Here is a 12,618-nt window from a genome sequence, read left to right as displayed (position 1 = left end):
CTGCCAGTTAGGGCTTCAAAGTCCTTTAAGAAGAAGCCAGGACAGATACACATCACACCTCTGGTCTAAGGCAGAGTGCTTGAATGGCTGAGGCCGTAACCACAATGGGCTTTGAATTGAGCTTCCAGAAGGATTTACAGTAATGCAGCTCCAGCAATTTCAGCATTGTGTCTTCCTAAATGAGTAGAAAATCAGGCCTAATAATGGAAACTTTTCTAAGCAACCTGATACTCCAGAGCCTCCTAAACACTGAAGTAGAGGGATAATAATGGTAATAAAATAAGAGCCATCCTAAAGGCATGATCCAAACTGTTACCAGTCTCATCCAGTCCCTTCTGCCTGCCGTTCACCCCAGATGACTGTAATTTCTTTTAAAAGGGGGATGTACCTAGAAAGTACCTTTTTTTCTGGTGGCCATATTCATCATTTGGAAGGGAGCCTCCATCAGAGGAGGGCACCAGCTGAGACGGGCAAAATTTGAGGGCTCTCAGTAAAATAGATGATGCCTACGGTGCGTGAGGAAGGGCTCTTCATAGCAACAGAAGATGGCTCCAAGAAGCACTTCCATGCCTCTCTGCCTCATGCAGGATTGTAAGTTTAACTGATCCATCTTTATTAAGTATTTTGAGAGCCTCGTAGTTGCACAGCTGCACCGTATTTACATTCTTATTAAGGCAAGCAGACCCAGTAAAGGAAGAAAAGGGAGTCTTCAAGACAGCAGCAAAGCGAAAGGAAAGGCGACTCTTTGCAGAATGTTTTCTCAGGTGTGAGAAAGGGGAAGACTGTTTCTAGCCAAAGATATCAAAGGCAGGGAACCCCCTCCCCAGGCTGTTGGGCTGGTGGGGTTTGGTTAGGCTTGGCTCAGCAGCCGAGGAGTGACTCAGAGTGACGGGGAGCGATGTTTTTCATGTGTAATCGGAATGGGTAGGAGCCTTTGTTTGGGAACCTTTGCTACTCCCCGAGCGAGTTCATCCCAGTGAGGTCAGCAGATAAAACATGCTGGAGACAGGTGCAGAAACCTCCCTGAGTTTTTAACACAAGAGTTTTAAATGCTCTTTAGTACTGCTTGGATAAGTCCTGTCCTGTGCCTGTTCTGAGCATGGTTCCCTTAGCAAGAGGGTGCTGAATGCAGTCAAATGGTCTTGTGGTTATGGTGCTAACTAATCCAGGACCCTAAATAATCCACTCCTTCCATTTTAGACCCTGCCCTGCAAAATGGCAACACCTGCAGTGTCCCTGGAGAAGTGGCTGCCTGGGTGTCCGCCGTCCCCAGCCCTGTGCTGGTTTCACAAAGCCTTCAGAAGTTACTTAAGAAGTCAGAATACATAACAGTGCATTGCTCAATAGCTACGCCCCACAAATGTACATGGTTAGGAAGAGAATTTCTCTCCCACATGCAACAGAGCCAGGCTGTTTGGTTTGTGAAGGAGCTTCTCCCACAAGCTTCACCCACAAGCAAGGTTAAAGAAATATGGCACGGGACACCTCCTCCTTGTCCCTTCATTCTTTGGGCTAAGAGACAGGGACTGAAGGCACTTGGAGGGAGATAAGGAATTTTTAAGCGGGGCTGTGAGTTGCAGCACTTTGAAGTTGCATGGGCTAATGAAGAGAACACTTTGTCCTGGAAAATGGGAAGTCGGGTGGGACCGCTGGCTCTGATGACCTGTTGTGTAGCACTGGCTAATTTGCCCATTGTCTCTCTTGGCTATTTAAATCTGAAGCTCTTGGGGGCACCATATGTATTTACACAATGGGGCCACGATTTCCATAGCGCTCGTGCTAATTATCCAACACAAATAATTAATGGATGGAACAAGTTCTGGCTCCAGGGTTGAGCTTCTAACCACCTGCCCTGCTTATGACTTTAGGCCAACTTGATTGCCGCAGAGTGAACACAATGCCGTCAAGATAGCCCAGCAAACGATCCAACTTTTTGCTAAATATAAAGGCTAAATATCCAGTAATCCTAAACCACATCAGCCCTTTTCTTCACCTAGGCTGGCTGCATCCTCCCGTAACTGCTAAAAGCAAATAGTCTAATCAAAGCCCAGAACCTTAATGCTATTAACCACTGCTGGATATTACCATGTTGCAAGAACAAGAGCGGCAGCAGCAAGCTCTTGGATCCGTGCCATCGCTTTATTACTTATTACTTATTTTTATATAGCCTTTGGCATGGCAAGAAGTCCTTCTTTAATTATAAACAGGAATGAAGAAGCCACAAGAGGAAATCATACAGTATTGTAGCCGGATAACTGGTACTGCACTGATTACACAGGGGCTCTTATCAAAGCTGACACAGTGCTGGGGCTGTGCAGATATTGTGCTGGAAGCCACAGGCTGTGCGTGGGAGAGAGCCTCGAAGCGGACGTAAGAGCAGTGTAATTCTGCTGAATTGAATTCTCCATGGAGAACTTTTTTGTTTCCTTTTTCTCTCTCTCTCCTTCTCTCCCCCTGCATTAAGGAAATAGGAGAAAAGTAAAGACAAGTCCTGGGAGACGAAGAAATAAGATAAATGTGTAACCTTTTCACTTCTTCTTTCAACATGTCGGGGAGGGGGGGGGCGGGGGGAGAGAAGAAACCTCAGTTTGACACAGAGATGAGCTCTGGATAAAGACAGTTGTTTGTGGAGCCATGAGAAAACTCTTGAATCCCGTTTAAGTCTCTCCCGAGAAGTGAATAACTACTGTTTGTTTATCTTGCCAAAGCCTGCTCAGTTCTCTGGAAGGGCTCTCAGCCCCACCTTCTCCATAGGCTCTAGGATCCTAACCCGTAGTAGCTACAGCTACTGGTACTCCACCTTGGGCTGTGCTGCTCTCTGTGCTCAGCCTCACCAACACCGGAGGCTGCTCCGAGCGCTCCCGCAGGTCTCAGAGCACATTTGTCTGCGACTCAACAAGAAATCGCCAAAGGGCTGCTGGAGCAGAGGCCATAAATCTGCTTTTTTTAATAGTTTCTCCACCAGTAATATGTTTGGAGACCGTGGAAAGTTGCCTTCTACTGTTCTGGATGCTGTTCTCTCCATGGGTAGATGCATCTCTGGGGAGAAGAAGAGCACAAGGCTCTGCCTGTCCCTCTTCAGCCCTGATTTTGTTGGAGCTTCTGCTGGACACTGCGGTTGTTCAGGCTCTCTGTGCTGCTCATTAGGGACTGCACTGGCCTGGCAAAACCTCTGACTGCCCCAAAATATGGGAAAATGCAGGTCTGTCTTCTCCCCTGTGTGTTCTCTTGCTGAGCAGAAGGCTAATTTCAGCTCTTTGGCTGATAGACCCTTTTCTATCATTTCAGGCTACGAAGCACCTGTGCACTGAAACTTAGAGGTTTGTACCCATGCAGGCACAAGGCTTTAAGCCAGGATGCCTCAAGTGACTGTTACTCCCAATATGATCGATGATTTATGTTTTATTTTGTTTTGTTTGAGGTTGAAAATGAGCCCCGTCTCTGTTTGTACATTTAAATTCTTACAATGATCTTGCAGCGAACCCTGTGGATGCCTACAGAGGGCCAGAAGCCCCATTAGTTTTGTGGGGTTCTGTATTAGCAAAATGAAGCCTTTTGAGCTTCATTGTCTTGTTTTTTTCCCCTCACTTCCCACTCTTGATTATTTTTCCAGCCAACGCTCATTGAAGGCCCATAAATAATCGTGTCAGAGCTGCAGACATCTTCCAACCCTTTTAATTTTTTTCCAAAAGCCCCAGATACCATCTATGCTGATTGAAGCCAAGCACTGTGGAGGGTTGGTGAACTTGAAGCTTTCATTGCCTACAATCTATAAAGGAATAGAAAGCCAGAACATATTTTTATTGTGCCCAAAGGGGATTCAGATCAAGGGTTTGGATGAACTTCCTTGTCTTTCTTTGCTCCAAGTACTTCTTTCTTAAAACAAAGTAGATAATTTACTAGTGATTTGGGTGATAATGTGGAGCCAAATTCTTGGTGGTTTCCTTCATTTAGTTCCCTCTGCAGAGAACTATGTTCTGGTGACATTTCAGGGCTATGAAACAGAGTCACGGACAGATCCTGCTGGGAGCAGCCGCTCGCACTGCTGTACCTGGGGATTACATCTGCTCAGGAGGGCTCCCAGCCCGTCAGATTGAGCGTAAAGGCAGAGGAGGAGAAAATCCTCCTGAAATTGAATGTGATGACAGGTAAGGGATGAATCACCTGCTTAACAATGGGAGGATGTCAACAGTTTCGCTCTTTCTCTAAATCACTGACAGGACAGTAGTTCTGTTATTTCCCCCCCTCGTTCCTGCATCCTATGTTTGGCATGGGGAGAAGGCAAGGGCAGGCTGAGAGTCTCCAATAGTGAGCAGAGTAAAAAGGACCAATTGGGCACAGAATGAGAATGAAATTCCATCACACATCACTTGCTACACATCCAGTTCTGGCTTGATGCTGGGATGATGCTATTGCCCTTCTAAAGATGCTCAGAAGCATTTCATCCAGAGGTCAAAGCCCAACCTCATCTAGGAAGACTGGAAGCACATCCACTGGTAGATCTCCTGTCCTTCCCCTTTGAGGAGTGTGCTGAGGGCAGGCCATGGCAGTGTCCATAAAGAAAACCAAGTCCAGGATCAGTGAAACACCTCAGTGGACCTCAGGAGTGCCCATGTGCATGTACCTAAACACTAAAGCAAGCATCATATGGGAAAACATATCCACGGTCTTCTTTACCAATAGACCCTGTTATTATGTAGTGTTCTTCCTCCATTTACGTTACCCAGATCATACTCCAACTTGTCTTGTACTCCCTGAGCAAAGTAACAATTTATAGTCCCACAAGATGCACTGAAATGGAGATCTATGAGGTTTAGAATTTCCCATTTTATTATTTTCATTTTTATTATTTTTATTACAGAAATAAAAATCAAGCCAGAGTTGCATTTCACTGTTTACCTGCCCTCAGGCCCTTTAAATTGGGATGGGAAAGAGAGAAAACGTGTTTCTGCTGGGGTAGCAGTTTGCCAGCTGGTTCCTATGGGCTTGTATTCCCTCTAAGTGGTAAGTTTTTTGTTTGTTTCTTTTTGGTCGTTTTGTAATTTTCATTATTGCTCATCTTTTTGTTCTAAAGAAAATGGTAGGCCATCAAAAATGACTGCTCGGAGTGCTTTTCAGTGATATGCAAAGCTCTGTCTGAGGTTTTCAGGTGCATCTGATTTGCCAGCTGATTGTGTCTTTAGTGGTTTGATTCACACAAGGAAAGAGGTGGTTTCCAAAAAAGAAAAAAAAAAAAACTTGTTTATGGTCTTGGTTGGCTGTCCTGGCTGCCCGTGGTGCTTCTGTTGGTTGCTGCCTTGTCTGAGGTCTGGTATAATTTAGCCCTGAGCTCAGGTGGGATCTCTAAGAACTGTTGTAATGCATTTTTTTTCTCTTGAGCAGCTTCAACTAAGAATAGACAAGATGGGCAGAGGAAAGGTAGGAAAAACAGGGGCACAAAAATTATATAAATTGCCCGACATTGTGCAGCAGAGCTAGAAATAGGCCATGGGTCTCATAATGCCTCGCCGATTTGCTTGTGTCTTGCTCTGAAATACTGATTGTGAACTGTATGAATATTTATAGTCCTGTGGCTGCTGCGTAGTGTGGAGCTAGCCGTGACTTTTGCAGTGCGAATATTCTGGTGTATCATTTACAGGATATTTTTGTTTCCATGCAAACATTGGCTCAGTTTGGGAACAAATAAAATTCAATTTTCAGTTCAAATAAGTCCTTTATCCAAATTTAGTTAACCATAAATGTACAGTTAATGGGCTGGCTGGTCTTCAGATACTACATTTGCCAGAATAAGAGTGTGCCTCAGATTATGAAATATGTGTATCTTAATCACAGGAACATTGTAAGCCTGCTCCTGAAGAGAAGGCAGGTAATAATAACAGCCCGAGATGATAAAGGACTGTTTTAGTCATTAGAGGAGATGTCAGCTGTGTTATCAGCAGGGCAGGGAGCTCCAGGAATAGGTCATATCTGGAATTATTTATTTGAAGGGTCTGTAACTCAGCAAAATAAGGCACCAAAGCGGCAATCTTGCTTCTGTTCTCAGGCATGCCGTCACAGATACAGAACAGGAGCTTTCCAACCAAAGCCTCCCCTGCCACTTAAAAGCAAGTAATTGTTCATCTCAGGACTAACCCTGATACCTTTTATCTGTCCATTGAGAAAGGTTGGGGGACCCACCAACACCCCATGGTGTTGGCCCAAGGGGCTTCCAATGTCCCTCTGATGCCTCTTCCCCAAGGAGGCCTTTGGCTGGCCTTGGCAGGAAATTTTTATTTTTCTGTTTTCCCTGGTCTATGGGGAGATGCCATGGGCTTCATCTATCCATGATGTGGCCAAATCTAGCTGATGGGAGGGTGAAAATTCACCTCTGAGCTGCCTTGGCACTGAATCAGAATGGCAGAGTCTCTATTTGATTTACTCTCTGCATTTTCAATTTTACTTTTTTTTGCCTCTTCAGGAGATTGCTGATAATGGACTAATTGTATTACTTGTATAAAAGGAACCTCTCAAGCCCCAACACAAGGAGCAGCATGTCCTAACTGCTGTGCCACACAGGTCTGGGTGCTGCAGGACGGAGCTGAAATGGGGCCAAATGGCCAAAATGAAAAGGGACTCTCCCCTAACAGGTGGAAACTGAGGCAAATCATCTTCCAGGCCTGACCCTGCAAGCACGCACATGTGTGCTTAATTTTAAGCATGAGTGGTTCCTTAAAGTCTGTGATTTAAAGGATTACTCATGCTTAAAATTAAATACACATGTATGGATACAGGGAACTGGATCTTCAATCTCTCTGTGCCTGAACTGGCCGCTTCTATCTTGGAGGCAACAGCACCTCCTATGCTCATGTAGCTCATTTTATTGTAATTAACAAAATAATCTTATCAGCAATGTCTAGGGGGTTTTACAGCACCTAGCACAAAGGATACTTGCAATTATTTGGGACCTCTGCTATACCAGTACAGGAAAAGCTGAGCGCTAACCCTGCGCTGATTCCATCCTTGTCATCTACCTGCACTTCTAGCATCTTTTTTTTTCCCTTTTTTATTATTTTTTATTATTTTTTTTAGGATCTGCTCCAGCCAAGGGGCAGAAACTTAGTCTCGCCATGTTTTATTCATCTGCCCTGAAAGAGCTTTACTTTAAAACCCTCCCATTCTGTCACTTCTGTGCTTTTTGTGTAATGTAAGCCACTGCATTGGGTCTGCTTTGAGGCTGGGAATAATGATTCCGTGTGAGATTGACAACAACTTTCTTCTACCAGTTAAGATGTGCTAGCAAGGAGGAGAACATTGGTGCTTGGCAGAAAATAGTACTCCTCTCAGCCCCCAATTATTAAAAATGGGTCTCAATTTGAAGCATGAGGGTTTTATGTTCCCTTTTAAACCCTTGCCTGGCTTAAAACTGCATATTCTTTATCTTTATTCATGTCTAAGCTCTTTTTAAAAATCCTCCTACGTGTCTTCAACAATATCTTGGAATAATGAGTCTAATTATGAAATATTTTTTCTCTCAAAGCTTTTTTAAAAAAAAAAATCAAGAAAAGTTTAAAAGTTACAGCCCAACCCCACAATACCTCTGCAGCAAGAGCTCCAAACTCTGCTCTGAGCTGGGTGGTGCGTGATCAGCATTGTCCCCTCAGCACCAGCTGGGCCTTTACAGGATCCAAGGACAGAAAAACTTGAATAAAATCAGCCAGTCGCATTACCTGTGCTACAGGTTCACCATTCCTGGAGACGTGTGCTGAAATGACCAGGGCTTGTGTGGCAGGTGTGTGATTGCAGCAAATGAGCGTATTGTAATTTTCCCAGCTTCTCAAGTCAGGCAACGGTGTAGGGTTTATCAGCAGGCACCATATCACCAGCATGTCTTCCAAATTACAATGTTCCAGCCTGCCTTATTTAAGCCAAGGAGAGGAGAACTTGTTCTTCTTGCAGCTTTCTCCATCAGCTAGCCTCTACATCACTGAAATAATGTACCTAGCTCTGAATTTATGTTCCTCAACTTAACTGTAGATATCAACCTTTTGGGGTAAGGAGAGACTCAGCACCTCCAATATTCCTGGAGGCTTTTCCCCTTTCTGCACCTCTGGGACCACAGACTGCCCTCCCCAAGCAAGGGGGAGAGGATCACGGTAGTTTGGGGTGCAAAAAGGGGGATGGGAGAGGATGTGGAGCTGTTCAGAGGGGTCAGGACAGGGAGCTGGACTCAGGCTGGATGTTTTTTTTTCTTGGGAGAGATTCAGGAGCTACAACAGCAGCTGGGACTGGCTCCATCGCCCTGGACCACAGGTTGTGATTTCCACCCTGGGGACAGCAAATGCCATTTCTGCCTTTATCTCTTGGTGAAATGATGCAGAACAAAGCAGCAGCAGCTCAAGCTTAATGTCATCTCTTCCCACCCGACCCAGGCCCTCTATTAGGGCACACATTTTTTTATTTGTAGTGACCCTCTCAATTTCTTTCCAATCTACCTGCAGTGATGGGGGTGGGTCCCAAAATCCATCACTCTCTCTGATTTAATTATAGGGATGAGGAGGGGCTGGAAAACCTCACGCAATCATCCTGTCTAGGTCTGGAGCTCGAACTGAAGCTCGCAGCCCTCTCCCCCTGCTCCTGCACAGTGGGATGCTGTGAAGCCCAGCGCCGCCGGTAGTGCCTAACAAGCAGAAATCGGCCGTGCTGCAGGCAGCGTTGTGTGGCGAGGGTTTTATGTAACGTGGGAGAATAGGGGAACCCAGTGTCTGAGGAGGGAAAATTGCTTATTCCATAATGACTGTTCCGCTGCCTAGTACAGAGCGGAATAATTAGGGTTTCTTTTCTCTTTAATTAGAAAATGGCAAACATAGATTAATCAATTACAAATGCCTCTTTATACTGCAGTGCACTGCAATTAACATTACTTAAACGTGTTAACAAAGTAGGAGGCCTGTATTTGTAAAGCAACTTCTTACTGCTTTTTCTTTCCCCAGTTTCCCGGCTTGCAACATGTCTGAACCTTTTCCGTTTTCCCTTTCTGCTCTTGCCCCTGTTCCTCCTGCAGAGATTTAAGTCCTAGATGAGATTTTTCAACCATTATATCCCGCATAGCGGTAGCGAAACTCCTCTTTCAAAAAAAAAAAAAAAAAAAAAAAAAACTTTTGGCTGGGCTCAGAGGGCTGGAGGAATTAACCCGAGGGAAGAAGCGGAGTCGGCATATTCACTGGGGTCGCACACTACAATAGCGGAGTAAAAATCCAGGAAATACAATAACTTGATTCATTGCTTGTTTCTCCTGCCGCTGCCAAAAGCGTGATTAAGTCACAAAGAGTTCAATTAGGGACACTTAGCAACAAAACCCCAGCTCCATTGACATGGTCTATTTTCAGAGTACGTCTAGTGCTTGTGCTCGCCACGACGGCCTCGTCCCCGGCCGGCGTTTCGTAGCCTCCACCACCGAACAAAAGTCGCGGAGGACGGAGCAGGATGAGAGCCACGGGAGGGCTGGGGAGAGGAAGAGGCTTGCATTCAAGGCACAAAGCCCGAAGGAGGAGCAGCAGCTCGGGAGGGAAGGCAGTGGGGTCTGGTGGCCAGCCTCTTCTTGGCCTCTGCCTTGAAAGCGGAGGCCGTGTCCTGCGCCCGGCCGCTCACCTGGGGCTGAGGCTGGGCGAAGGCTGGGAGAAGCGCCCGTGTCTCCATGCATTGCTGCCATCTATTGGGAGGAAGCGGCTCGCTCTCGCCCTGATTCCCCCGCCGAGCTGTGTTTTGGGACCAGCATGGGATGGCCGGCCCCAGCTGCGGTGAGCGTGTAGGTATTATTGTGCCGCGACCGCCCTGCGTGGGACCTCCAAGCCTCCAGTGCTTTAGGACGTGTCCCTTCTGCTCACGCTGCTCTATTTCTATCCATGAACAGTGCGATAGCCCCAAAATGCCCTTCTGGGCTCCCAAATGTTGCCTTGGGCTCGGGCAGCATGGCATTGCTTTGTAATTCTCAGTTTTGTGGCAGAACGGTGGTTTTATGCTGAAATCCGTGCAGTGATCGTAGCAAGTATTGGATCTACAGAAAGCCTTCGGAAACAAGGATACTTCAATTTGGATGCTCCGAAAAGTCTGGTCCTTGCACTGGTTCTGCTCTTTTGGATGAATTTTGGAGGTGGGGGAAGCGTGAGGTGAATGGAAAGGACAAACCTGTGGCCTCTGGGGAGGGAGAGCTGCGTGTGGACGTGGTTTACAGCTACAGCAGGCGGCTATCAGGTTTCTGTAGGTGGCTGCCTGCTCCTTTCTTCTCTGCTGTAATTTAAAGACACTTAGCACCTTGGATCGGCCCCAAGATGAAATAGGTAGAGCAGGGGACGGTATCGCTCACACGTTCATCACAACATGAAGCTAATGGAAAAACTGGTTTTGCTGTTAGGTCACGTCTTTGTCCGGGTGAAGAATAAGGCACAGCTCAGTGCTTTCCGCCCTGCCTGGTGGGTGTGATGCAGCGTCTCGTTTTGTCTTGCTGTGAGCCCTCCAGCTCAGGTAGGAAGGGGTGTTTGTGGTGAACCAAACCCGAGCATCCCCATCTTGCCATGAGCATCCCCGTCCTCTGAGAGGCAGCCCCCAGCCACCCCCCCTTAGGCTGGCAACAGGTTGTCCCCTCTCGTACCGCTCTTGGTGATGGCTGGTTGCAAGATGCTGTCGTTTAGGGGGTGATGGGCACCGCATCAAATGAAACAGATGCTCCTTCCCAGCAAAATCTCTCAGGGACTAGCCAAATATAGCAGCAGCGTTCTGCTCTCTTGCAAAGCAGCTCCATTCAAATTCACAGCTGGTGTGTTTCTACCTCCCATGTTGCCACGCAGCCCCTCCGAGCCCCTCTCGCTTCTGCACGGAGGAGATGCACTCAGGTTGCTGCCGTGCCAGCATCCAGGGACTGGAGAGCTCAGCTCCAGCCCAAATTTGTTGAAGGGGAGAGGGCAACGTGTAGCCTGGTGTGTCTGCATCGCTTGGCTTCATTAAGAAGCATCGCATAAAGCAGAAATCATTTCTTGGAGAGCTTGTTGTACCCCACCTGTGTTTTGTCCTTTGTTGGCATGTTTCCGTAAGACCTGAGATAAAAACGAAGAGGGCTTTTATGTTTTGTTTCAAAAACTTCTAGAACTGATTAGGTGAAAAAGGCTCTGGCTTTAATGAGCTACACATGCACGGCTCGGTGGCCTGTCTGCCAAAATCTGCCCTACCCAAGAGGGAGGACACGTGCAGAGAGACCTTTCACGATGTGAGCATCATCCAGAGAAGGACCTGGACTCTCCAGAGCCTAAAGGCTGGTGGAAATCAGGATCTGCTGTGCTGTGAGCCTGGCCCTTGGGAAGCAGTTGGTTTGCACCCGATGATGAAGCTAAGCATGCACCAAACTACCTGCTGAGCCAGGCTCCAAAGAAAGGAGCCCAGTTGGATTCCCATAGTTTTTCTCTTTTTTTTAATGAGCTAGTATGTGCTAAGTTTGAGATGAGGCTGATTAGGGTGCTCGCTATCAAGTATGTGGTTTCAATTTGGGATGTTGCTGGCCATCCTCCCGGGAACGATGCTTTGAACTGAAGCAGCGGCATGTGGCTTACCACAGCTCTGCTGACACAAGAGTCGCTGAGCCTTTGAGAGCAGAGGCAGGGAGCAGAGCTGCCTCCCTGCTCCTTTCATGCCGTTATGTTGTGCGGAAGCTGGGACCACAGAAACGCTCTGGGTGGGAGGCTGAAGTGCTGCCTCCCCTCCCAGCTATCGGCTGGCTCGGAACAAAAGCGCGTGTGGGAGGGGTTGCATCGTATATGCTCGAGGATGCAAAGGCAAACAGCTTTGTTATAATGTCACCGAAGATGATTTTGGAATTGATAAGGGCGAAGCAGCTGGGGCTTCCAGAGCAATAAGCAGCACTGTCAGGAGGGCGAGTGGGGGAAGGAGAGCAGAAGTTGGGATGCTGGAGCGATGTTCCTGTGCTGGCAGAAAGAGGGATGTGGTGGTGAAATAGGGGAGCAGTGGGGATTTGAGGTTCTGGTCATGCCTCTGGGAAAGGATTTTCATCTACAGGTGATCAGTCAAGGGGCAAGATGCCTCAGACCTCATCATGTTCTGGTTATCTCTGTCCATCAGTTTTTCCCTCTGTAAAAAATGGTCAGAAGATTCCCCTTGAACAAAGTTTATGAACCATCACGAATTAAATACACTCAACGGTGCTGGGGGGAGAAGAGGCACTGTCCTTTTTATTTCTTGTGTTCATGTTTTGCACTCTGTGGTTAAAATGAACTCGTCAGTTTGGCTTGTATTTATTCTCTTAGAAATAAAAAGGCAAACCGAATCAGCACGTGAATGTAAATAGGGTAAAATCAAATTTTATTGCATGTTCAACAGCACCATGTGCTTACCATATCACATAGCTTGTGTATGTGTATTTCTCCAAAGCTGCTGTCCATCGTAGTGTTCATTTGTGTAATAACGTAGCTGGAAGTGAGTTATGCTTGGAGAGATTAACTTTGTAGTGATGAGTGCTTCCAATTTCCTGGAAACATGTTCGGTGCAGTAACTCCTGGTTAGGCCTCTTTTATTTAAAAAAAAAAAAAAAAAAAAAGGAAGAAAAAAAAGAAGCCGTTGCAGATAAAATCTCTT

The 12,618-nt window shown here is 46.6% G+C and overlaps 1 long non-coding RNA gene across 1 annotated transcript in view; it reads left to right on the top strand.

The window, feature by feature from the left end:
* The window catches only part of LOC119713503 (uncharacterized), a 151,686-nt gene extending 146,688 nt beyond the window's left edge, over positions 1-4,998 (top strand). The window contains exons 5-6 of the long non-coding RNA XR_005260733.2: positions 3,993-4,148; positions 4,862-4,998. This is a non-coding gene — a long non-coding RNA (uncharacterized lncRNA). The remainder of the gene's footprint in view (positions 1-3,992; positions 4,149-4,861) is intronic.
* The last annotated feature ends 7,620 nt before the right edge of the window (positions 4,999-12,618 follow it).

The sequence above is a fragment of the Anas platyrhynchos genome, chromosome 23 (genome assembly GCF_047663525.1).
Source record: "Anas platyrhynchos isolate ZD024472 breed Pekin duck chromosome 23, IASCAAS_PekinDuck_T2T, whole genome shotgun sequence".
NCBI lineage: Eukaryota > Metazoa > Chordata > Aves > Anseriformes > Anatidae > Anas > Anas platyrhynchos.
The sequence above is the reverse complement of the archived record's forward strand: the minus strand, read 5'-3'. Positions and strand labels throughout refer to the sequence as shown.